Genomic DNA, 8,285 nt, shown 5'->3' with positions numbered 1-8,285 from the left:
CTCTGCCACGGGGTTGCTCTGCCACGGGTTTCCTCTGTCACGGGTTTGTTCTGCCACGGGGTTACTCTGCCGCGGGTTTCCTCTGTCACGGGTTTGCTCTGCCACGGGGTTGCTCTGCCGCGGGTTTCCTCTGTCACGGGTTTGCTCTGCCACGGGGTTGCTCTGCCTAGGAGAATCCTCAGCATCCTCAAATATGTGGGCGGAACAGCCTGTTACTGCAACTTTGTAGTAAAGTTATTGTAGCTTCCACTCCCATTCCAGTCCACGCTGCATCACCAAACCAACAAGAACTAATACCACGTTTAGCTAACTAGCTACTGTACAGGACTACTTAGCTAGCAAACTTTATGGAGGTTTTTACCTCGCAATATTCATGAATAGAGGTTGAATAGAGGTTTGAAGAAATATTTCTCAATATGTCAAGTTTGAAGAAACGTCACTCGAAGTCCTCGGGGGAATCAGGGGTCCACGAAGAAGAGTTTTTCCCGATTGGAGGCAGTGCGCTCACCAACCCAACTGGCAGAAAGACAAGTAAAATTGGCAGCATCTCCGGGGAGAACACAGTTGAACTGAAAATAACTATAACTCTATTGAATGGTGTTGCTATCATCGTGGGTAGCATCATCGGTTCGGGGATATTCATGACACCCATCGCTGTAGTTGGAGGAAGCTGGTTCTGTCGGATTGTCGTCGATCATTTGGGCAGTGTGTGGGTTGTGCTCGACAGTGGGGGCCCTGTGCTATGCTGAATCAGGGATCACCATCTCCAAATCTGGTGGAGATTATGCCTACATTCTTGAGGTCCATGGGTCTCTTCCTGCATTCCTAACACTCTGGATAGAACTGCTGATCATCCAACCTTCTTCTCTGTACATCATGTATCTGCTACTTATTTACTCCAACCCGTCTTCCTCTGCTCTCCAGGAGCATGTAGCTACATTGATCGCCTGCCAGAGTATATGTAAATCAGTTTGCTTTATAAAATACATATCTTATCTCTACACTTTGAATGAACCTACGTTGAACCAGTATTTCCTGTCTGGTTGCATCAAATCCCACACTTTGTAAACGACAGGTTTAGGTAGACTAACAGTGAAACACGTCTCATCTTCAATGCCCTTGGTGATGGAAGGAGGTTTTCACTCAAAATCTCACGATACATGGCCCCATTCATTCTTTCCTTTACACAGATCAGTCGTCCTGGTCCCTTTGCAGAAAAACAGCCCCAAAGCATGATGTTTCCACCCCCATGCTTCACAGTAGGTATGGCGTTCTTTGGATGCAACTCAGCATTCTTTGTCCTCCAAACACGACGAGTTGAGTTTTTACCAAAAAGTTCTATTTTGGTTTCATCTGACCATATGACATTCTCCCAATCTTCTTCTGGATCATCCAAATGCTCTCTAGCAAACTTCAGACGGGCCTGGACATGTACTGGCTTAAGCAGGGGGACACGTCTGGCACTGCAGGGTTTGAGTCCTGGCGGCGTAGTGTGTTACTGATGGTAGGCTTTGTTACTTTGGTCCCAGCTCTCTGCAGGTCACTAGGTCCCCCCGTGTGGTTCTGGGATTTTTGCTCACCGTTCTTATGATCATTTTGACCCCATAGGGTGAGATCTTGCGTGGAGCTCCAGATCGAGGGAGATTATCAGTGGTCTTGTATGTCTTCCATTTCCTAATAATTGCTCCCACAGTTGATTTCTTCAAACCAAGCTGCTTACCTATTGCAGATTCAGTCTTCCCAGCCTGGTGCAGGTCTACAATTTTGTTTCTGGTGTACTTTGACAGGTCTTTGGTCTTGGCCATAGTGGAGTTTGGAGTGTGACTGTTTGAGGTTGTGGACAGGTGTCTTTTATACTGATAACAAGTTCAAACAGGTGCCATTAATACAGGTAACGAGTGGAGGACAGAGGAGCCTCTTAAAGAAGAAGTTACAGGTCTGTGAGAGCCAGAAATCTTGCTTGTTTGTAGGTGACCAAATTCTTATTTTCCACCATAATTTGCAAATAAATTCATAAAAAATCCTACAATGTGATTTTCTGGATTTTTTTTCTCATTTTGTCTGTCATAGTTGAAGTATACCTATGATGAAAATTACAGGCCTCTCTCATCTTTTTAAGTGGGAGAACTTGCACAATTGGTGGCTGACTAAATACTTTTTTGCCCCACTGTACTTACGGGGCCCTTACCAACAATGCTGAGAGAAAGTAGAGAAATAATAGATAAGTAAAACATGTAATAATAAATAAACAATGAGTAACGATAACTCTGCTTTATACACGGGATACCACGATGAGTAACGATAACTCTGCTTTATACACGGGATACCACGATGAGTAACGATAACTCTGCTTTATACACGGGATACCACGATGAGTAACGATAACTCTGCTTTATACACGGGATACCACGATGAGTAACGATAACTCTGCTTTATACACGGGATACCACGATGAGTAACGATAACTCTGCTTTATACACGGGATACCACGATGAGTAACGATAACTCTGCTTTATACACGGGATACCACGATGAGTAACGATAACTCTGCTTTATACACGGGATACCACGATGAGTAACGATAACTCTGCTTTATACACGGGATACCACGATGAGTAACGATAACTCTGCTTTATACACGGGATACCACGATGTGTAACGATAACTCTGCTTTATACACGGGATACCACGATGAGTAACGATAACTCTGCTCTATACACGGGATACCACGATGTGTAACGATAACTCTGCTTTATACACGGGATACCACGATGAGTAACGATAACTCTGCTTTATACACGGGATACCACGATGAGTAACGATAACTCTGCTTTATACACGGGATACCACGATGAGTAACGATAACTCTGCTTTATACACGGGATACCACGATGAGTAACGATAACTCTGCTTTATACACGGGATACCACGATGAGTAACGATAACTCTGCTTTATACACGGGATACCACGATGAGTAACGATAACTCTGCTTTATACACGGGATACCACGATGAGTAACGATAACTCTGCTTTATACACGGGATACCACGATGAGTAACGATAACTCTGCTTTATACACGGGATACCACGATGAGTAACGATAACTCTGCTTTATACACGGGATACCACGATGAGTAACGATAACTCTGCTTTATACACGGGATACCACGATGAGCAACGATAACTCTGCTTTATACACGGGATACCACGATGAGTAACGATAACTCTGCTTTATACACGGGATACCACGATGAGTAACGATAACTCTGCTTTATACACGGGATACCACGATGAGTAACGATAACTCTGCTTTATACACGGGATACCACGATGAGTAACGATAACTCTGCTTTATACACGGGATACCACGATGAGTAACGATAACTCTGCTTTATACACAGGATACCACGATGAGTAACGATAACTCTGCTTTATACACGGGATACCACGATGAGTAACGATAACTCTGCTTTATACACGGGATACCACGATGAGTAACGATAACTCTGCTTTATACACGGGATACCACGACGAGTAACGATAACTCTGCTTTATACACGGGATACCACGATGAGTAACGATAACTCTGCTTTATACACGGGATACCACGATGAGTAACGATAACTCTGCTTTATACACGGGATACCACGATGAGTAACAATAACTCTGCCTTATACACGGGATACCACGATGAGTAACGATAACTCTGCTTTATACACGGGATACCACGATGAGTAACGATAACTCTGCTTTATACACGGGATACCACGATGAGTAACGATAACTCTGCTTTATACACGGGATACCACGATGAGTAACGATAACTCTGCTTTATACACGGGATACCACGATGAGTAACGATAACTCTGCTTTATACACGGGATACCACGATGAGTAACGATAACTCTGCTTTATACACGGGATACCACGATGAGTAACGATAACTCTGCTTTATACACGGGATACCACGATGAGTAACGATAACTCTGCTTTATACACGGGATACCACGATGAGTAACGATAACTCTGCTTTATACACGGGATACCACGATGAGTAACGATAACTCTGCTTTATACACGGGATACCACGATGAGTAACGATAACTCTGCTTTATACACGGGATACCACGATGAGTAACGATAACTCTGCTTTATACACGGGATACCACGATGAGTAACAATAACTCTGCCTTATACACGGGATACCACGATGAGTAACGATAACTCTGCTTTATACACGGGATACCACGATGAGTAACGATAACTCTGCTTTATACACGGGATACCACGATGAGTAACGATAACTCTGCTTTATACACGGGTACCACGATGAGTAACGATAACTCTGCTTTATACACGGGATACCACGATGAGCAACGATAACTCTGCTTTATACACGGGATACCACGATGAGTAACAATAACTCTGCCTTATACACGGGATACCACGATGAGTAACGATAACTCTGCTTTATACACGGAATACCACGATGAGTAATGATAACTCTGCTTTATACACGGGATACCACGATGAGTAACGATAACTCTGCTTTATACACGGGTACCACGATGAGTAACGATAACTCTGCTTTATACACGGGATACCACGATGAGCAACGATAACTCTGCTTTATACACGGGATACCACGATGAGTAACGATAACTCTGCTCTATACACGGGATACCACGATGTGTAACGATAACTCTGCTCTATACACGGGATACCACGATGAGTAACGATAACTCTGCTTTATACACGGGATACCACGATGAGTAACGATAACTCTGCTCTATACACGGGATACCACGATGAGTAACGATAACTCTGCTTTATACACGGGATACCACGATGAGTAACGATAACTCTGCTTTATACACGGGATACCACGATGTGTAATGATAACTCTGCTCCATACACTGGATACCACGATGTGTAATGATAACTCTGCTCCATACACTGGATACCACGATGAGTAACGATAACTCTGCTTTATACACGGGATACCACGATGTGTAACGATAACTCTGCTTTATACACGGGATACCACGATCTGTAACGATAACTCTGCTTTATACACGGGATACCACCATGTGCAGGGGTACGAGGTAATCGAGGTACAGTTGAAATCTGAAGTTTACATACACCTTAGCCAAATAGACTTAAACTCAGTTTTTCACAATTCCTGACATTTAATCCAGTACAAATTCCCAGTTTTAGGTCAGTTAGGATCACCACTTTGTTTTAAGAATGTGAAATGTCAGAATAATTGTAGAGAGAATGATTTATTTCAGATGTATTTCTTTAATCACATTCCCAGTGGGTCAGAAGTTTACATACACTCAATTAGTATTTGGTAGCATTGCCTTTAAATTGTTTAACTTGGGTCAAACGTTTTGGTAGCCTTCCACAAGCTTCCCACAATAAGTTGGGTGAATTTTGGCCCATTCCTCCTGACAGAGCTGGTGTAACTGAGTCAGGTTTGTAGGCCTCCTTGCTCGCACACGCTTTTTCAGTTCTGCCCACAAATCTTCTATAGGATTTGAGGTCAGGGCTTCGTGATGGCCACTCCAATACCTTGACTTTGTTGTCCTTAAGCCATTTTGTCACAGTATGCTTTTGTCACAGTATGCTTGAGGTCATTGTCCATTTGGAAGACCCATTTGCGACCAAGCTTTAACTTCCTGATTGATGTCTTGAGATTTTGCTTCAATATATCCACTTCATTTTCCTGCCTCGTGATGCCATCTATTTTATGAAGTACACTAGTCCCTCCTGCAGCAAAGCACCCCCACAACATGATGCTGCCACCCCCGTGCTTCACGGTTGGGATGGTGTTCTTCGGCTTGCAAGCCTCCCCTTTTTTCCTCCAAACATAACGATGGTCATTATGGCCAAACAGTTCTATTTTTGTTTCATCAGACCAGAGGACATTTCTCCAAAAAGTACGATCTTTGTCCCCATGTGTAGTTGCAAACCGAAGTCTGGCTTCTTTTTAACGGTTTTGGAGCAGTGGCTTCTTCCTTGCTGAGCGGCCTTTCAGGTTATGTTGATATAGGACTTGTTTTACTCTATATATAGATACTTTTGTAACTGTTTCCTCCAGCATTTTCACAAGGTCCTTTGCTGTTGTTGTAGGAGTGATTTGCACTTTTCGCACCGAAGTACGATAATCTCTAGGAGACAGAGCGCGTCTCCTTCCTGAGCGGTATGACGGCTGCGTTGTCCCTTGGTGTTTATACTTGCGTACTATTGTTTGTACAGATGAACGTGGTACCTTCAGGCATTTGGGAATTGCTCCCAAGAATGACCCAGACTTGTGGAGGTCTACAATTTGTTTCTGAGGTCTTGGCTGATTTATTTTTTGATTTTCCCATGATGTCAAGCAAAGAGGCACTGAGTTTGAAGGTAGGCCTTGAAATACATCCACAGATACACCTCCAATTGACTCAAATGATGTCAATTAGCCTATCAGAAGCTACCATGACATCATTTTCTGGAAGCTGTTTAAAGGCACAGTCAACTTAGTGTTTGTAAACTTCTGACCCACTGGATTTGTGATACAGTGAATTTTAAGTGAAATAATCTGTCTGTAAACAATTGTTGGAAAAATGACTTGTGTCATGCACAAAGTAGATGTCCTAACCGACTTGCCAAAACTATAGTTTGTTAACAAAGAAATGTGTGTAGTGGTTGAAAAGCGAGTTTTAATGACTCCAACCTAAGTGTATGTAAACTAGTTGTAATGACTCCAACCTAAGTGTCTGTAAACTTCCAACATCAACTGTATATAGTATTGTATCTACAATTCAAAATGTACAATACAACATGTATAATACCAAAATACAACAAGATTACAATGTCTGTGTGTATAGAGTGTGTGTGTGTGTGTGTGTGTGTCTCTTCACAGTCCCCGCTGTTCCATAAGGTGTATATTTATCTGTTTTCTAAATGATTCTACTGCTGCATCAGTTACCTGATGTGGAATAGAGTTCCATGTAGTCATGGCTCTATGTAGTACCGTGTGCCTCACATTACAAACGGATGCCCTTAGGACAGCAATTATTCTAGCCAGGTGGGAAGGAACCAGCCGTCCTGTCTCATTGCCGTGTTCATCATTCTGTTTTACTGTGAAATGAAATAGAATGGGGAACGCAGCGATCAGGCTGGTTCCAACAGGCTAGCAATCCTCCCCTAACCTGAGAAATAAACCTGTCTGTCTGTCTGTCTGTCTGTCTGTCTGTCTGTCTGTCTGTCTGTCTGTCTGTCTGGTCACCCCCTGTCTGTCTGTCTGTCTGTCTGTCTGTCTGTCTGTCTGTCTGTCTGTCTGTCTGTCTGTCTGTCTGTCTGTCTGTCTGTCTGGTCACCCCCTGTCTGTCTGTCTGTCTGTCTGTCTGTCTGTCTGTCTGTCTGTCTGTCTGTCTGTCTGTCTGTCTGTCTGTCTGTCTGTCTGTCTGTCTGTCTGTCTGGTCACCCCCTGTCTGTCTGTCTGTCTGTCTGTCTGTCTGGTCACCCCCTGTCTGTCTGTCTGTCTGTCTGTCTGTCTGTCTGTCTGTCTGTCTGTCTGTCTGTCTGTCTGTCTGTCTGTCTGTCTGTCTGTCTGTCTGTCTGTCTGTCTGTCTGCCTGTCTGCCTGTCTGCCTGTCTGTCTGTATGTCTGGTCACCCCCTGTCTGTCTGTCTGTCTGTCTGTCTTTCTGTCTGTCTGGTCACCCCCTGTCTGTCTGTCTGTCTGTCTGCCTGTCTGTCTGTCCCAGTGCTCTTGACAGCAGTAAACTGCTGGAGTGTGAAGGCTGCCACACGGGTCCAGAATGTCTTCACTGCAGCCAAGCTCCTCGCTCTGGTGCTCATCATCATCCTCGGCTGTGTGCAGATTGGCAGAGGTGAGAAGTAGACACACAGACAGACTGAAGTGCTGAATACACACACACACACACACACACACACACACACACACACACACACACACACACACACACACACACACACACACACACACACACACACACACACACACACACACACACACACACACACACACACACACACACACACACACACACACACACACAGAGATAGAAGTGTTGAAGAAGAGTTTTTGTTTGGATCTGTCTGTGATATCTTCTTCTTCTGTCAGTCCCCTCAAACGTTCATCTCTTTCCAGGAGGGACGGAGCGTCTTTGGCCAGAGAACGCATTCGAAGGGACAAGGACGGACGTTGGCAGCTTTGGGTTGGCCCTGTACAGTGGCCTGTTTGCCTACAGAGGCTGGTAAGTAGGGAGGAGGAGG

General features: G+C 44.1%; 1 pseudogene; it reads left to right on the top strand.

Annotated features, from left to right (window-relative positions):
• The first annotated feature begins 416 nt into the window (after positions 1-416).
• Positions 417-8,285, top strand: part of LOC116371124 (large neutral amino acids transporter small subunit 1-like) — a 19,357-nt pseudogene continuing 11,488 nt past the window's right edge.

The sequence above is a fragment of the Oncorhynchus kisutch genome, unplaced genomic scaffold (genome assembly GCF_002021735.2).
Source record: "Oncorhynchus kisutch isolate 150728-3 unplaced genomic scaffold, Okis_V2 scaffold2951, whole genome shotgun sequence".
NCBI lineage: Eukaryota > Metazoa > Chordata > Actinopteri > Salmoniformes > Salmonidae > Oncorhynchus > Oncorhynchus kisutch.
The sequence above is the reverse complement of the archived record's forward strand: the minus strand, read 5'-3'. Positions and strand labels throughout refer to the sequence as shown.